Raw genomic sequence first — 19469 nt, 5'->3', positions numbered from 1 at the left:
AGTTTAGATCTGGTAAAAGCTGCCACCACCCAATAATGTACGTGTATTGGGACACAGTCCTTCCCCAAACTTCCCCTTGGGAACACAGATTCAATCTCCCTGAATCTCTACACACAGGGAAGTAGCCCACTTCCCCCCCTCCCTCTCTCCTAGCCACTCTGGAGAGATTCACACCGATTCAACCCTGTGAATCAACCTCAGGAGGAACTCACTCTTCCCCCCTCCCCTTCCCTTGAATCTCCACAAGAGAAGGAATTAACCAAGTCCAAAGAAAAGAATTTATTAAAGAAAGAAAAAAGTACACTATCTCTGTATTACCAAGATGCAAAAATACAGGGTCTAAACTTATCAATCTCTGGAGAGAATCCCCCCTCCTTTCTTTCTCAGTAAAAGCAATAACAGTACAGAATTAAAGAAATTCTACAGCAAAACACAGAATTGCAAATACAGAAGTAAAAGTATAAGAATACTAGTTCCTTGCTAATACTTACTAGCTTGAATAGAAGAATTTATTGCAGAAACCTGGGAGGACTTGATTAAGATGTCTGGACTCTCTTAACTCCCAAGAGAGACTCTCTAAAAACAAATAACAGAAAAAAAAACCTTCCCTCCACAGGGATTTGAAATTATCTTGTCCCTGATTGGTCCTCTGGTCAGGTGTCCACAGGTACTGCTTGTTAACCCTTTACAGGTAGGAAAAAACCCTTAACCCTTAACTAACTGTTTATGACAGTATGGATGGCAGTTTACTGTGTAGAGTTTTACCAGTTTTTCAAGGTGACTAAAATATTCCCAAGTTGATGGGTTTGGTTTGATTTCCGCCCCCCCACCCTCCGCCCGATTGCTGTGAACATTATACAACTCAGTGGGAGCTGTGTGCTCAGCAATTCTGTAAACAAAGCCTTATGGTTTTAGCTAAAAAGACTTTAGGATAGAACTTGAACAACTACTATTGTGCTGATTGCTTTTCTGTATGTTTATAATTAACTACACTGGCATTCAGCCCAGCCCTAATGTTTTCTTACATTGCAGAAAACATTAAATTCCAGTTTAAATGTATAAAGGGCCTTGGGAATCTTATTAATGTTGCGTTATGGGCACTAGCAAGCTAGCCCATGTACTAATAATGAAAAAATAAAAACTGACGTAAGCCAGGGTTTGAAATCTTAAACAGACCGTTCAGGTTTAGAACTAGTGTCACACATGGGAACTCTCAAAGCACGATTTACTCCAGAAACCAGGTGCTAACAAAAAAACTTCAACTTCTCAACTAGCATCAGAGGTGACAATGCAAGGAAGTTCTGCAGAAGCAGCAGGGCTATGCAGCTCCATTCAATCTTTATAGCATTGAAGGCACCCTGCTAAACAGGTTGTCAGAAATGCATTAAAAATGTGCAAAATCTGCCTACAAATGACTAGGGGCAATAATGATTTGACAAGATAGTTTGTATTTTTCTTAATGATTTTTCCCAAAGGGATAATGGGGTTTGGGGGAGGCAGGCGGAAGAAAGAAGTAAAAACAAAACCAAACTCCAAAGAACCCCCCCCCCCTCCGCCTGTAAATGAATGATTTAGGATTAGAAAGGCATCAAGTGCACCAGTATGGCCCTACTACAGTGCAAATGGCACACTGCTGTGCCAATCAGGTGGTAAATGGTGCAGGCTATGTTCCCCTTAGGGTGACCAGATGTCCCGATTTTATAGGGACAGTCCCGATATTTGGGACTTTGTCTTATATAGGTGCCTATTACCCCCCACTCCCTGTCCTGATTTTTCACCCTTGCTATCTGGTCTCCCTGGTTCCCCTTGTTGCCTGCAGAGAGATTTATTCTAACCAAGTTCAGAATGGAGACCTTTGCATTTGATGCTACATGGGCCAAATTCTTCTCTCCATCATGTCAGGGTAATTGTGTTAATGTGAGCTGAGTTACTTAGGGGGTTACACTAGTGTGACCCAGATCAGAGTTTGGCCCTTAAAGGATTGAATGAGCTTGGAGCCAGTGTGTAAGGGAAAGCTGTCCTTTGGCCACCTCTCATACCCTGTGATTTGCTCACTCAGCATGTCAATCCTCATTTCACCTTTGTTCCCCCTCATTCCGGGGGAAGTGCCTATGCTTAATGAACCAATGTGAGTATTCCAATGGCCAAATACCCACTTGGCTTGGTTTAGATAAGACCTGAATTGTTCAGCTGACCTAATGATAATGCTAAAAGTTCTCACCCTGTGGTTAGAGATAGTCCTGGTATTTACACTGGTTTGATCACACAGTTCTGATTGTATCATGCCAGAACCCAAGCCCTTTATATATCACTGTGTCTGATTACCTCAACTAAATCTTTTTACAAGCATTTTCCTGTACGTAGATTTAAATCTGTGTGATATAAATAGGTAGAAAGGGCAGGAGTTTTGTGCTTTGATTTGCCCAATTATTAAGGCTATGGAAGAAAATGTAGACAGGTACTGTACTGGCAAATGTAGTGGTCGGGCTGGAGTGCTTCATGGAATATTGAAAAGAGTATTGCTGTAATAAGTGACCATTGGTAGTTACAAAGCATGGGTTAAATGCTGCCTTATTGAAGGAAAGCCCATGAGAGGGGAAAAGTGCTTGAAATATGCAGAGAAATTCACCTTGCAGAGTTACTGTCACCTTTGTTCCTTCAGGTGAGAGCAGACCTAGTAATGCCCTGCAAAACTGGAAGTTGTGGGATCCCAACTCTGAGGATCCTGGGGAATCCTTTTGAAAAGCCTGATAATCCATCTTTATCGCTCTTCCACCGACCCTCCCGCCCCCTCCATCAGTATAGCTCACTAAGGGATCAGGGGGCCAAAGGCTTCCTTTCCTGGGGGTGTGCCCTCTTGGACAGAGTTAGAAAAAACAAGTGAGGATTGAATGCTGCAAAAACCCTACCAGGTGACAGGAACATGTGGTGCAGAGAGCCATTCTCTGAGTCGACATGCCTCCTACCCCAAAACAGCCCCTTGCATGGAATGGCTTCTGGGGAGAGCAAGGAAGTATGCTGCTGAGTTTGAGAGTGCAAAGCACTATGCATCCAATATCCTGCTCCTTTTGCTCCCCTCTGTGTTGTGTATAGTAGCAAAGAGGAGCACCTGTCTAATGAAACAAACCCAGCAAAGAGATCTACATTGCAACAGGGTGAATTTACATTCTGTCTGGGCTCTTTCCATTACTGAGAAGTTCCGCATCACTTATTAATCTACAGTCATTGAAAGCGTCCCTCTCCGCCCTTTCTTTCTTAGTGTTTGATAGGACTCAAATCTGTGACTCTGGGACGGGTAATCAAAAATTGTCAATGGCTCAGTTTAGCCTCATAATATGGATGGATAAATATCGTGGGCATCAACTTCTGTTGCCAAAGCCCCATGAGATTTAACTTTTATGTTTTTTAATGGAGCTGCTGCATTCTAACTGCAGGGGTTTTTTCTTAAAAAAAAAAAAAAAAAAAAAAAAAAAAAAAAACCAACAGCCTATTAACCACAAAGTGAGGCAGGTTCAGTAGTGCCAGCTACTCCCTGGGTGGGTCGTGGGAAACCTCTGCACTACTCAAAATTGTGCCCTGGCCACTTTACAGGGCAGTAAAACTTCATTCTGCTTACAGTTCTCCAGCCTTCTCAAACTTGACTCTGATCTCAAGGTGGTGTGAACCAGGAATAACTCTGTTGAAGCCAATGGAGTCAGGCCCATGTGAAGACTGGGTAAGCAAGAGGAGAATCAGGTGTTGCATCTCTTTTCTCTTCCTAATTCCTCACTGCTTCTCTACAGCCTGCTTTTTACATTTTTTTTATTTTACTCTTCTGCTATATTATGGTGAAAGTCTATATGCCAGATCGATTCCACCACAGAGTTCCTCTTCTCTGGGGTGATCATCCTATGGCCACACCCACACACTCAGATATGCTCTGAGATCCTCTAAGTGCCATCAGGGAAAAAGTTGTTAAATCAGAATTTCCTTGTGAATAAATGATGATGTTCACAGTTACTCAAAATATTAAAATGTGTGGCCATTTGTATTTAATGACTGATTTTGTTTATGTAACAAATTATTTGGGACTGTTCTGTATAAAAGTCAAATAGTTCAAAAAATTAATGATCTATCTCTCAACACTCCCCCTACGCTAGATGAGGTGTAGAGAGGTGAAGTGACTTGTCCAAGGTTACATGGGGAGGCTGCGGCAGAGTCAGGAATGGAAGCCAGATAGTCTGATGTCTGGTCCTGTGCTTTGGCCCAGGTTCTCTTCTGTGACTAGTGGACAGATTATTGGATGGGATGTAGAAAACCTGAGTTCTATTCCTTGCTGTGGTACTGACCTACTGTGTGTGTCCTTTGACAAGTCACATCCTCTTTCTCCTCCCATCATTCATCTGTCTGGTCTATTAAGATTGTAAATGCTTTGGGATTGAATCCTCTTACTGTTTATGCAGTGCCTAGTACAATGGGACCACAATCTTGGCTAGTGACTCTACATGCTACTGTAATACAAATAAGCAATGCTAGAGAAACACCATTCTTAGTGGGTTTTTTTGTGTTTTTTTTTAAAGTGCTTTTATCCGTCTTCTCTCGCTCTAGAAAATGTATGTGGAGCTCTGTATTTTTCTCCCAATTATCACTGTATAAACAGATCCTGCCCTCATGTCTTGTTAGTTACAAAACATGCAAACAGTAATTTAAAGCTTCCCACAACTCTCTCTCATCCCTTCCCCTTATTGTTAAATAATAAAAGGTAGTGTTTGCGGGAGGTTAGGTGTTAACAATTTGGCTCCTTGTCTCTCTAACGCAGTACATAATCGCTGCATATGAAGAGTATTGGACCAAATTTACTTCTGCTGTAGCTCAGTGGCACTATTCCAGGGCTTTCTTTAGCCTGCTGTTGCCTTAAAGTGTGTGCACATTAATGTTGTGTACACAGCTTCTCTCCAAAGGCTTTGTAATTTAAAGTTAAACAGTCTGGTTGCCTGTGTAATGCTTGTTGACACTCAGAACTCTGTCTTCCAAATGTAGTAGAGGAAAATATAACCCCTGTCAGTGTCACTGGAGGGTCAATAAAGAACAAAGGCAGTAATCAATCCAAAGCCTAATTAAAGGCAGCAATGTCAGGAAATGATAGGGAATTCAACTGCCTGACACTCACTTCCCTAATTGGACTAGTGCTCTTTATAACTGCTCCCCTCCCCTCTCCATAGTGCCTCAGTCATGATAGCAATAGCCCACTGTGGTTTTTAGTGTTTCCCTTTGAGAAGTATAGCTGTGTGCCCTTCTCATTGCTCCAAATTCTCCAGACTGCAAGGAAGATCTGGTCAGAGGAGAGACCCATTAGTAGTGATATCTATACCCGTGAATCCTTTCCTGTTCATACCCTTCCTTAAGGCTGGCTTGCTTCCGTGAGGCCCATGAGAGGTCAGTTTTTTAAAATTAAAATAGAACTGCCAAGATGTGCACATACCTAAACTCTGTAACAGCATGATATGCTATTGCTGCATCTCTTGTCTTCACAGTCCTGTCTTCTCATGTCTGTTATCCTCACTTGTTGCACCATCTGAATGTTAGATTCAGGGCAGGGACCAAACATCTTTCTGTGAGCTCAGTAAAGCAGCTAGCACGCTGTTGAGAGCCGTATAATAACATTCAACAGAACAAACGAAGGAAGTTATAAACTTGCTGAATAAAGGGGACAACTTTGGTTCTTCAGAAAGTTCCTCAGAGTTGCCTTGTTTTTCCCCACTTCCTGAGGTGGAAGGGAGGGTTCAATAACCATCAGCGTAACAAAATTCAGGACAGAGTCTGTTGGATCTGGAAGAGGAAATTAAATGACCAAGGTGAATGTCAGAAGAACAACTGGAAGATGATGTGCTATACACGGATGAATAAAGGATGTGTCCTGTAATATGCTACAGCATGTGGTGATTTTCATTGAAATCCAAGAAAATCTTTCCATATTGAGATCAAACTATCCTAAATTTCATGTCTATTGTACTGTATTTATGCTAATCTGAGCATGGCTGTGCTATGCATTCCAATTAAATGTTGTTGTGACAGTGCTTATACAGCAAACCAATAAACTCAATCCTGTCTATTATGCAGAGAATGATTCCCCAGAGCATTTGAATAGCCCAGAAAAAGGACTTTGGGGAGGTTTTCAAAAGCACAGAAGGCAGGGAGGCACCTCACTCGCAGCAAAAATCAGTGGCCATTGGACATCTACCTCTCATTTGTACCTTTGGAGACTTCCCCTTTCTATTTTATTGACCAGTGAAGATTTCTGTACAATAGAGGAAAAGTAAGTGTGTGAATTCTTCCTGAATTCCAAATCAGTGGTCCTTGGAGGAAAAGGAGAAATTAGCTAGCATGGGACTTAGTCTTGCCCAGTTGAAAGCAAGGGGTGTTCTGCTGATGCCTTCAACAGGAGTAGGCTGGGCTTAAAACCTCGTAAAGAAATAAGGGATTTCTCTAAATGTGCATTACTCACTGCTAAATGGCTGATGGTGAATTCAATGTTAACCATGGATAAATACAAAGTTGAGCCCAGATATATAGGATAGTGTCCACTGGTGGAGTTTAAACTGCATGGGGTGAAGGGGAATTGACATCTGGAATAAGGCTGGCAGAATCTGGCACTGTCTGTAAGATCAAGGTCTATGAAATATGGCCTGTTCTGGTAAAACCAGAAAAATCTAGAAGACAAACTGCAGCACTTTAAATTTAAAAATAAATTATGTGCAGACTCCAGCATGACATAGAATTCAATGGTTTTCAAAGGATTTTAATTTTTCTCATCCCCTCTTGAGCTAGACAACAGGAGCTCGATCTTGCAAACAGTGACTCGTGCAAGTTGTCCAAACATGAATAGCCAGACTCAGTTCAAGGGGTACTTGTGTGAGTATGACTGACTTGCATCACTTAGGGTTTGTAGGGTTGGCCCGGCAAGAGACTAGAACTGGAACTTTCCCTTGGGTCTCACAGGTGGCACTGCAGTGCAGAGCACCATTAGCAGGCCATGTCACGTGCTCAGTATGAGTGTGAAGAGTGCCTGTTCTAACTTCAACGTTCCCCAAAGCGTACTGGAAAAGCATGAAGTATCCCTAGCCATATACAGCAGAGATTCGGGCATTTCTTCTTAAATGCAAGTGGTTGGAGTTCTTTTACCTAATGTTCAGAAAATGTTAAAAATGATCACTTCTGTCTAGACACAAGTTGGGATAGAAGAAAGAAGCTCCTATTGCACTGTTTTTTGAGTCAATTTTAAATAGCAATCTTGATGCCCCTGAATAAAATAACTCAGCTGCCATATATGAAATACATTATAAAACAAAAGCATTTAAAATATGAAGAAATATTAAACACTTGCACAGCACTTTTATCCATAGGTCTCAGTGTTTCACAAAGCACTTCATCTCATCTCCATTTTACAGATGGGGTGGGGGAGAAACTGAGGCAGGGTAAAAAAGTCTGTTGCCCCTAATGTCACAGAGAGCTGGAAATGGAAGCCAGATCTCTCGTCTTTCAGTCCTTTTGCCCTAACCACTTAATTAAAGAGTGACATCTACAAATGAAAGGGCACAGAAGGAAGTACCAAGTAGGAATAGTTTTTGTCGTTATAAAAGCTGTGACCCTTTACATTTAAACTTTTTAATAGTAATCCTCTGCTTTTATCCACAAAGGTGACTTTTTTTTTCTTTTTTGAGCAGACTTGTTCTTCGCTACCTATTCATCAAAGGTAGAACATTGAAACCACGCATAGAGTAACCAACCAACAGCACTGCTAAGAGTGTGTTTTCTGTATACCCATAGCCATGTTTGAAACACTGTTTCTTTGTGTGTGTTGAAAAAACTTAGAAATGTCTCCACTGGTTTAGACAAGAGGCGTGGAAAACTCTCCACAGACCTGTCTGTCTCCCACCTCCTCTGGCCTCCTGCAAATTGCGAACCTCACAGTAAAGCATTATTATTTATAATGAACTGGTCTGTGGCATAGTCCAAATCTGTTTATAATCTTTCAACACTCTGGCATTCCCAGCGTCCATCAGCAAGAAAGATCCGAGGTAAGGGGAAGGGATGGATCCACATTTCAATATGATAAGAACTATGAAGAGAACAGATGTTGCTGCTCTTTTGTCCGGGAGTCTCTGCTTATTAACTCAACATAATGATAGATTTCTTTTAATTATGAAAAATGGTGAGCTAATAAATATCTCTCTCCCAGAGGCCAGCTCTTAAGAGATGAGGATTGAGGTTTGGGGGGACATCTAGAGCTCCAGACCAGTGGTTCTTAACCTTTCCAGATTATGCTCCTTTTAGGAATCTGATTTGTCTTGCATGCCCCCAAGTTTCACCTCACTTACTTGCTTACAAAATCAGACAAAAATAAGTGTCACAGCAAACTGTTACTGGAAAACTTGCTTTCTTTCTCATTTTTACCATATAATTGTAAAATAAATCAATTGGAATATAACTATTGTACTTGCATTTCAGTGTGATACTTGAGCCTTGTCTGAAGCCTGAGCCCCAGGCGGCAGGGTTGAAGCAAGTAACTTAGGTTCATTGGGGGGGGGGCGTGGCATGGGACCCTGGGCAGTTGCCCTGCTTGCCATTCCCTAATGCCAGCCCTGCTCTTGGGATCCCCACCAAAACCCATCCCATGATCCCCCTGGGGGCTGCAACCCCCAGCTTGAGAAACACTGATCTAGATGAGGGGCACGCATAACCCTGGTTGAGAACCACTGCTCAAGACTGTACAATAGAGTGCTGGATGGCATTGTTAGTATCAGTTTATTTCCCCATTAAACCACTACAGAGAATATACCTTTTCCCTGAAGTCAGTGGGAACACTTTTTTCAGATGGACTTCAGATCTTCTTAATCATGGATAATCATTCAAAATTCTGTGGAAAATTCTCTAACAGTAGTTCTGTCTCCATGGTCAGTCAACCTGAGGCTTCTCTGACAATATGGTCAACAGGGATTATGATGATTGGTGTCCATTGTGGGTTTTTTAGACTCTGGGTTTTGATTTACACACAAAATTCCCTTCATTAGTACCTTACTATTTACACAAAAGTTTCTTGTTATAACCAGATCTCTTCTGGTCTGATGGTGAATCTGTCCTCTTTCAGCTCTGGCAAGAAAGATGGTCAAGATAAAGGCTTCAGTGATACTATTTGATAGGTGAAACCCAGCTCAAGACCTATGCTTCATGTAAGTCACACTTCAGTGGAATAATAAGGCTTGAGTGGGACTTAACTGATGCATGAGCATTGTGCTGGCTTTTGACATAGGAAGGATGTTAACCATGACAAAATGCTAAATCTGTCTACTTTCTTTCAAAACTTCCTCTTTCCTTCTAGATCGGGGTAGCTGAAAAAATCTAAATCTTTCCTTTTTGCATATTCTGATTCTTACCCACATTGACTAGAATAGATTGTAGCCTTGGTGTTTCAGATTAATCTAATATAGGTAAATGTTTCATTTTTCATTTGTGTTGCTATTAAAAAGTCAATTTTTGCCAGCAGTGGCTGGGTTTCCTCAGTGTTGCCCTCTTCATTGCATAGGAATACTTGTGGTATCACTGATATCACAAAGTTGTAATGCAGGGGAAATGACTTATTAACGGCAACCGTTATATTGTCCAGGATAGCCCTGGGATATAATAGGTCGGGTTCATAATTTACAGGACTGCAGTCGGGAAAACACTACAACTCACCTCAAACAATAACCTTCTAGAATCATAGAAATGTACAGCTGGAAGGGACTTCTACAGGTGATCAAGTCCAGCTCCAGGTTCTGGTGCAGGACCAAGTAAACCTAGACCAGGGGTCAGCAACCTTTCAGAAGTGGTGTGTCAAGTCTTCATTTATTCACTCTAAAATAAGGTTTCACGTGCCAGTAATACATTTTAACGTTTTTAGAAGGTCTCTTTCTATAAGTCTATAATATATAACTAAACTATTGTTGTATGTAAAGTAAATAAGGTTTTTAAAATGTTTAGGAAGCTTCCTTTAAAATTAAATTAAAATGCAGAGCCCCCCCGGACTGGTGGCCAGGACCCAGGCAGTGTGAGTGCCACTGAAAATCAGCTTGCGTGCCGCCTTCGGCACCGTGCCATAGGTTGCCTACCCCTGACCTAGACCATCCCTGATGTTTGTCCAACATGTTCTTAAAAAACTCCAATGATGAGGATTCCACAGCCTCCCTTGGAAGCCTATTCCAAAACTAAACTCTCTGTATAGTTAAAAAGCTTTTCCTAATATCTAACCTAAATCTCCCTTGCTGCAGATGATTACTTCTTGCCCTACCTTCAGTGGACATGGAGAACAGTTGATGACCATCCTCTTTATAACAGCCCTTAACGTATTTTGAAGATTTATCAGGTCCCTTCTGTCTTCTTTTCTCAAGAAATGTACAACAGATTTCAGTCAACTACTTGTTCTTTCTACTGCCACAAGCATTCATTGAGGCTTCTCTTGCTTCATTTGCATCTTTAAAAATTTCCCAAACCGCCTATAATTTTATTTTATTGTTTTTGGGTGTGATGACAACCTCTAGAAGATGTAACCCTGGATATTTAAGCCGTTGATAGCAGTGGTATGGGTTACTTGCTAGTCAGCATTAGCATCAAAGTCTGAGATCTACACACTCTTTCAGGTACAGGGATCAACCCAAATAGCTTCTTACACATATAAATTATGGGATGTCTGAGTGTTGGATTATCCCAGAGTGGAGAAACAAGGGATCACACTGTGTTTTGAACCCCATATTTAATGGTTACAGGGCAGGAAGAGGAGTCAAATGATGCGAGTTTCAGAGATGTTCTGTGTGACCTTGTGCAACTTTCACAATGTACTGTTGCCTCAGTTTAGAAAACTTACCTCTCACAGTGAAGCTTAATTCATTACTTTATTACCTGCATTGAGCTCCTCAGATGGAAGATGCTGTAGAACTTCAACACGTTTTTTAACAATTAATTACCTAATTGTTACTGGTTAAATTATGGGGCCATGAATAATTTATATATGATATAAAATACAAAATATCCATTCTTTATAATAATACAAACACAGCTGCCTGACTTATTTTTAATCTAGCAGGGAATGAAAGTGAAATTTCTTCTTTATCAATTTAACATTCCCAAAGACCCTGATTTTTCAGCAGCTAAGATAAGACTCTTCCCAGACACATACATACATTTCCAATCTCCTCTCCCCACTCCCCAACAGCTGTTTTCCTGACCATTGGGAAACTTTACCCTGCAAGGGTTATTCGCCACCTGGATAATTATAACTTTATAACTTTTAGGACATTTCTACCCAAAGGCAAAGAGAGATAACTATGGTAAATGACCTATAATTCTAGGTCTTCGATCTTTCACCGTGGCATATATTCAGTGTTCTCCTTCACAAAGGAGAGGGGGAAGCCATTACTCTGAGAAATGAAAGCAGCTAAACGCTTCCACAGGTTGTTATCCAGCTTTTAGACTGGCTTAAAATGGAAAAAAACACACACACACACACACACACCCTTCTTTGTCTGTTGTAACTGACTTTTTCCCCTGTGGATTGCTTGCTTGTTTCCCTGAGAATTCTTACCTATATACTATACGTGCAATATGTACATTATATGTAAACTATGGGGCCCAAACCTGCACACCTTATTCACGTTGCCAGTCTGATTTAAGGCAATGGGTTTCGTAATGTGAGTAAGGCCTTCTCCTATGAGTAAATAGCTTCAGGAACACAGCTGTGGGGCCTGTTGATCAATAGGACAGCTCCTATTAACTTCAGAAGGAACAGGACTGGATCCCCGATTTGTGCGTCAGAGGTCTTTGCAGTCAGCAAGGCAGCTTGGGCCTGATTCTTGGTACAGCCATTTGCACGAGAGCAAAGTGAGTGGCAAGTGAATGTAAAATGCTCCTGTTCTGATTTGATGGCATTTTACAATTTTTTTTTTGTTGCCATTTGCACTGGTGTAAATGATTGCACAAAGTGCTGGGTAACAGATAAATGGGCACTTTGAGTTAGAACATAAGAACGGCTGTACAGAGTCGGACCAAAGGTCCATCCAGCCCAGTATCCTGTCTTCCAACTGTGGCCAGTGCCAGGTGCCCCAGAGGGAAAGAACCTAACAGGTAATGATCAAGTGATCTCTCTCCTGCCATCTATCTCCACCCTCTGACAAACAGAGGCTAGGGACACCATTCCTTACCCATCCTGGCTAATAGCCATTAATGGACTTAACCTCCATGAATTTATCTAGTTCTCTTTAAAACCCTGTTATAGTCCTAGCCTTCACAACCTCCTCAGGCAAGGAGTTCCACAGGTTGACTGTGTGCTGTGTGAAGAACAACTTCCCTTTATTTGTTTTAAACCTGCTGCCCATTAATTTCATTTGGTGGCCCCTAGTTCTTACATTAGGGGAACAAGTAAATAACTTTTCCTTATTCACTTTTTTCCATGCCACTCATGATTTTGTATACCTCTGTCATATCCCCCCTTAGTCTCCTCTTTCCAAGCTGAAAAGTCCTAGCCTCTTTAATCTCTCCTCATATGGGACCCATTCTAAACCCCTAATCATTTTAGTTGCCCTTCTCTGAACCTTTTCTAATGCCAATATATCTTTTTTGAGATGAGGAGACCACATCTGTACGCAGTATTCAAGATGTGGGCGTACAATGGATTTATATAAGGGCAATAAGATATTCTCCGTTTTATTCTCTATCCCTTTTTTAATGATTCTGGACATCCTGTTTGCTTTTTTGACTGCCACGGCACACTGTGTGGACGTCTTCAGAGAACTATCCATGATGACTCCAAGATCTCTTTCCTGATTAGTTGTAGCTAAATTAGCCCCCATCATACTATATGTACAGTTGGGGTTATTTTTTCCAATGTGCATTACTTTACATTTATCCACATTAAATTTCATTTGCCATTTTGTTGCCCAATCACTTAGTTTTGTGAGATCTTTTTGAAGTTCGTCACAGTCTGCTTTGGTCTTAACTATCTTGAGCAGTTTAGTATCGTCTGCAAACTTTGCCACCTCATCGTTTACCCCTTTCTCCAGATCATTTATGAATAAGTTGAATAGGATTGGTCCTAGGACTGACCCTTGGGGACACCACTAGTTACCCCTCTCCATTCTGAAAATTCACCATTTATTCCTACCCTTTGTTCCCGGTCTTTTAACCAGTTCTCAAGCTATGAAAGGATCTTCCCTCTTATCTCATGGCAACTTAATGTATGTAAGAGGCTTTGGTGAGGGGCCTTGGCAGAGGCTTTCTGGAAATCTAAGTACACTATGTCCACTGGATTCCCCTTTTCCACATGTTTGTTGACCCCCTTCAAAGAACTCTAATAGATTAGTAAGACATGATTTCTCTTTACAGAAACCATGTTGACTTTTGCCCAACAATTTTTGTTGTCCTATGGGTCTGACAATTTTATTCTTTATTCTTGTTTCAACTAATTTGCCTGGTACTGACGTTAGACTTACCGGTCTGTAATTGCCGGGATCACCTTTAGAGCCCTTTTTAAATATTGGCGTTACATTACCTGACTTCCAGTCTTTGGGTACAGAAACCGATTTAAAGGACAGGTTACAAACCATAGTTAATAGTTCCGCAATTTCACATTTGAGTTCTTTCAGAACTCTTGGGTGAATGCCATCTGGTCCCAGTGACTTGTTACTGTTCAGTTTATCAGTTAATTCCAAAACCCCCTCTAGTGACACTTCAATCTGTGACAATTCCTCAGATTTGTCTCGTACAAAGGACAGCTCAGGTTTGGGAATCTCCCCAACATCCTCAGCCCTGAAGACTGAAGCAAAGAATTCATTTAGTTTCTCCGCAATGACTTTATCGTCTTTAAGCGCTCCTTTTGTATCTCAACCGTCCAGAGGCCCTGCTGGTTGTTTAGCAGGCTTCCTGTTTCTGATGTACTTAAAAAACATTTTGTTGTTACTGTCTGAGTTTTTGTCCAGCTGTTTTTCAAACTCCTTTTTGGCTTTTCTTATTACATTTTTACACTTAATTTGGCAGTGTTTATGCTCCTTTCTATTTACCTCACTAGGATTTGACTTCTATTTTTTGAAAGATACCTTTTTGTCACTCACTGCTTCTTTTACATGATTGTTAAGCCACGGTGGCTCTTTTTTAGTTTTTTACTGTGTTTTTTAATTTGGGGCATACATTTAAGTTGGGCCTTTATTATGGTGTCTTTGAAAAGTGTCCAGCTTGCAGGGATTTCACTCTAGTCACTGTACCTTTTAATTTCTGTTTAACTAACCTCCTCATTTTATGTAGTTCCCCTTTCTGAAATTAAATGCCACAGTGCTGGGCTGTTGAGGTGTTCTTCCCACCACAGGAATGTTAAATGTTGTTATATTATGGTCACTATTTCCAAGTGGTCCTGTTATAGTTACCTCTTGGACCAGATCCTGCTCTCCACTCAGGACTAGATCGAGAATTGCCTCTCCCCTTGTGGTCCTTTACCAGTTGTTCCAAGAAGCAGTCATTTAAAGTATTGAATTGAAGCGGCAAAGGAAGGCATTTTGTCATTGTTTCTCTTTATAATTGTTTGAATACTAAAAAACCTACCTACTAACCTGTCTGTATTGCCTGCTTGCTTCAGTATGTCAAAGTATTTGGAACAGGGCCCCATTCTGCAGCTCATACTCACATGAGTGTTCCCATTGTACTCAGTTGGACTAATCAAGTGAGTAAGGGCAAGTCTGCACTACAAACTTACATAGTTTAGCTGCAGCGCTTCTGGTGAAGATGCTCTAAGCTGACGGGAAAGCTATCCTGTTGGCTTAACTCCTCCTCTGCCAGAGGCAGTAGCTATGTTGGCGGGAGAAGCTCTCCTGCCAACATAGCAATGTCTACATGGGTGGTTAAGGTTGGTATAACTACGTTGCTCAGGGATGTGGATTTTTCAGACCTCCCGAGTGACTTATTTATATCGAAGTAGGTCTGTAATGTAGACCATGCCTAAGATTGAAGAGTGAAGTAAGTACATTAGGTATACAGGGCAGGATCAAGCCTTGATGACTGTGGTCATGTAGTGGTGAACTCAACACCAGGCCAAATTCTACAGTCTTTACTTGAGCAAAACTTTGGCTTCAAAGGGTATTTTGCTTGAGTAAAGAACTCAGAATTTTGTCTGGTGCTGGAGGCCAATCCTGCTCCTAGTGAGGTGGAGGACAGGGAGGTGTTTAGTTTTGTAAAGGTTTGAGGAAGAGGGCAAAGGTGAGTTGCTGTTTTCTGTACTCTTTTAAAGGCTAGCGAATCAGAGCAAAAACTGAGCTGAAGACAGTGAATGTTTTTGTTAATGCAGTTGGAGTGGGCTGGTGTGGGAAGGAGTGCACCGAATAGCAGAAATCTGTGCATTGTCTGTAGCGACACATCCTGGACTTGACTTGCCATGAATCGCCAATTAGGTTTTCTGTCAGGTTCAAATATTAATGCCTCTAAAAGACTGAAACTGCATTTATGATTGGAGTCTGAGATGCAGGCAGTTGGGTTGGGGTCAGAGAAGGTGATCTGCTACTAGTACATCTCAGCAGTGTTCTGAATGGCTCTGAGCTTCTTGGACATGTGTTCTGATGCCCTTTGCAGCTAAGCCACTAGTTCAAACCGAGCATTAAATCTGTAGCACTCAAAAGGTGCTACTCTCTGATGGATGTTTGGTGGTCTAAGTGGGGAAAAAAAGAGTTGGTAGTCTGTCTGCTCCCATTGGGCAGGTATTTAACTCACAACGCCCACCCCCCACCATACTTTCCTAGTTGGCACTCTGTAGCTGACAGGCTTTTTGGACTTAGTCTAATGGATTGTAGTCTCACCTGTCCATGCAGGTGATCCCTCTGCTTCAGATTGGAGGTACATGTGTGGGGCTATATGGGGAAGCTAGCACTGGTGCTGCAGCCACCGTACCTCTTCTACAAATTGATAATTCTTCTGTACAAGACTGGCCACTTTCCCCAGGCACTAAAACTTTAAGAACTGTCCCGCACCCCTTTCATGACTGCTCTATAAACATATTTTTAATGGGCTAGCAAAACAAAGAAGAAATTTTGCCTCATCCACTCAGTGCTGCTGCAAATAGCTACATGGAAATGGGGGATGTAGGAGAATGAAAGCAAGTCTTTGTATGATTTCTCTCTGTAGCGTGTTTTTTGTTTGGGGCTGATTGAGGACCCATCACTTGCAGTATGAACAGGGTCTCTGCAAAGTTAGACTGTGCAATCCCATCTTTAATCAATTTTGGAGGGGGTAAATAATTGACTCTTTTTTCTCTTCCTCCTATTTCTTCTAAATAGCTAATTCTTTTATAGCTAAGGCTTAGAGAAATGCTCCTTTCATTGCTTTATTAGCTTTTCTGAGAATAGGATCAGGCAGTTCACTTCACATTTCTAAGCCCCGTTATTGATTGACAACTGAAGAATTCGTTTGGGCCATCCAGTGGTATTCCTAGCCTTCTTCCAATATAATTTAGATCTTCAGGTTGTATTTTCTGTGTATTGCTCTTGATGTATGTGCACTGATCTTCACCTTTTTTTATTTTGTTTTGTTTTTCACTCGTGTCTTCAAACCTGGCTACTTATGAGGAAAGTCTCTAGTGATGTCTCTGCATTCCAAAAGTTGGACAGCATTTGGGACTGAGATGGAAACCTCACCGTTGGAAAAAGGACTGAGAATATGGAGATGTTGGGAGAGTAAATAGCTCTGTCTTTAGGTTTTGGATATCAAAGTTTTGAGAGAGAGGCTCCATGTTGTGAATCTAGTGGTGTGAGCTTGAGACTAAGAGCTCCTGCTTTCTATTTCTCACTTTACCACAGACTTGCTTTTGGGCCTTAAGCAAGTCTTAGGCTATGGCTACACTTGCACTTCAAAGTGCTGCCGCGGCAGCGCTTTGAAGCGCTAAGTGTAGTCAAAGCGCCAGCGCTGGGAGAGAGCTCTCCCAGCGCTCTCCGTACTCCACCTCCATGTGGGGAATAACGTACAGCGCTGGGGCTTTGACCACACTGGCGCTTTGCAGTGTCACAATTTGCAGCGCTGGAGAGGGTGTGTTTTCACACCCTGCTGCAGCGCTGCAAATTTGCAAGTGTAGCCAAGGCCTTAGTCTCCCTCTGCTCCAGTGTATATTCAAGGGAGTTGTGCCACTGGCTTCAGTGGGAGAAGGACTGTCTCTCTTTTCCCCACCTGTAAAAAGGATAATACTTTAGAGAATGTAAAATACTATTCTAATTCTTATGAACAATTAGAGTAAAATTTATTGGTAGTTGAAGACTTAGATGACCAGAATTTAATTTTTTCAATTATTTTCTAATTAATTTTAACCCGTTTCTAGCTCTTTTTTTCTGTTCAGTCAAGTTAGTTTATCAACATTTTATGAAATGCTTAGAAAACAAGTTATATGAAGCAGTTAACTTTTTAGAAGGAACCACAAACTGTGAGAAGACCGAAGCAGGTGATGTAATGCCAGACAGAATAATTGCTTTACGAGGGAGATAATGACAGGTAGTTTGACAAGCACCTAACTGATTTTATAAACATTCCACAGATGCAAATTACATAATGCAGCTAATACAGTAATGGGGCCAGAAGGAGGCTGGGAGAGGAGAACATTTCTTATTCTTCCTGGTGTCATGTTGTCCATACACCACAGAAAAGTCTGTCTTTGTGTTCTTGACAGCCTTCCACTCAATCACTTCTTAGAACACAAAACTTGCTGTGGGCAATTTGACCCCTTTCTTCCTGTCATAAGCCCTCTTTCTTTTTCTAGATGATAATGGTACTCCACTAATGGCACTTAATTCTTAAAAGAAACTGATTATAGTTTAGCATTATTTTGCATGATGATAAAGCCCGCAAAGCACAATTTCAATCTTTTCTGCCTGATTGGTGCTGGTGTCTGTGTTAGGGTAAAGAAGTGCAATTAGGATTCTGACATTCAGGCATGTTCCACAGACTCTAGGCCAAATTCTGCATTTTTGGTGAAAATCTGGAGTCACTACACTTAAACAAACCCCCATTTTAACCAGTTTAACTGACAGCAGAATTTAGCCTATTGATGAGTTGCTTTTCTTGGTTCATGTGTTTTTTGGCTAAGAAAAATAAACAATGCGTAAAAGCATCCACACTTTACTTGATCTCTCTTTTTTCTAGACTGCTACATCAGAGATTGATTTCCTATGTCCATGTCCACAGTGGAGGAACATGGCTCCTTGTAACTATAGAGACTGTTAGTGGCACAGATGTGTTAGGCCCTGAATCAGCAAGGTATTTGAGCACATGAATAATCCAGAGACCACCCGCATGCTGAAAGGTATGCACATGCTTAAGTATATTGCTGAACTGGGGCCTAAACTGGGATAGACAACGTACAGCCCATCCGACTGATTAGCTAAGATTAAAGGGATTTTTTAAAACATAGTTTTCCCCTAATGTAGATTTCTATGAATTCTTTTCTTAGTGTAACTGGGCCCCCTGTCTGTGAAAGCTACCCAAGTAATCTCAGTAGCTAAGTCTCCCTGAATAACAGTGCTGTTGCTGGAACTAGAGGAAAGTGTTCAGGGATGTGTAAAGGATTCACTATAAAATAAAAAAACAGACTGTACCGCTAGCCCAAAGCATCCTCTCTTAGGGTGGAGGGAGAAACTTAATGAGAATCTCTTCATGCATGTTTCGTCAAATACTAATTCCATGTCAAATGTGGTGGTGAGGAGGCCACTGTTCTCCTCTTGAGTGCGCTGTAGTTCCATGCCTAGAACCCAACTGGTCTTGGGGATTCTAAGATGACGGGTCATCTATGCAGAAACTTCTGGCAGCATGGCTCCAGAGCCTTCTCTGCCATCGCTGCCCCTGAGCATTCCCCCCCCCCCTCCCCTTAAATGGCAGGATCACCTGCATGGGGAACACATACGGAAAAGGCATTGCCTTATCTTGATACTCTACAGAAGAGCTAGTAAGAGGATGATTCAGCTCCCTTTTGCCTTTTCATCTCTTCCCCCTGTGTGTGGAAGCTGGAAGCGGGGAAGGTGCTGTGGGGAGATCTGTGCATGGAGGACCACTTCAATGTGCAGCTCCCTGGGAGACCATTTATCTTGCCAATACTTGTTTTCCCATGTCCTATTAACATCATGGTACGAGGATTGGACTAAACCTTGCTCACCTTTGTGAGCCAAGCACTGACCTAGTCATTGCTGGAAACCAGTCTGTTTCACCAGGGTGTAAGTTATGATTAAGATGGGTATTGAATTTACAACACTGTGTGTAGTGTTGAGATTTTATGACATGCTTGTAAGTTGCTACATGCATTAATCTCACATATCTTTATTACCCGCTATAAGGTTATATTTGTTTTTGCTTTATAACTGTAAACAGTGTTTGCTGAGAATCTATGAAATCAGTCAGGAAGAATAGTCTCTTGCTCATCAAGCAGCCCTATCAAAAGTAAATGGACC

The 19469-nt window shown here is 41.5% G+C and overlaps 1 protein-coding gene across 5 annotated transcripts in view; it reads left to right on the top strand.

Annotated features, from left to right (window-relative positions):
* Positions 1-19469, top strand: part of KIF26B (kinesin family member 26B) — a 408888-nt gene that overhangs the window by 27012 nt on the left and 362407 nt on the right. The window contains exon 1 of one of the 5 annotated variants that reach the window (XM_039530790.1): positions 3700-3715. The exons of the other annotated variants lie outside the window; for them this stretch is intronic. The gene's annotated coding sequence lies outside the window, so the exon portion shown is untranslated. Of the gene's footprint in view, positions 1-3699; positions 3716-19469 lie in introns of those variants that run through there. 5 annotated transcript variants of the gene reach the window in all.

The sequence above is a fragment of the Mauremys reevesii genome, linkage group 3 (assembly GCF_016161935.1).
Source record: "Mauremys reevesii isolate NIE-2019 linkage group 3, ASM1616193v1, whole genome shotgun sequence".
NCBI lineage: Eukaryota > Metazoa > Chordata > Testudines > Geoemydidae > Mauremys > Mauremys reevesii.
Note: the sequence above shows the minus strand (reverse complement) of the source record. Positions and strands in the feature narration are given on the sequence as shown.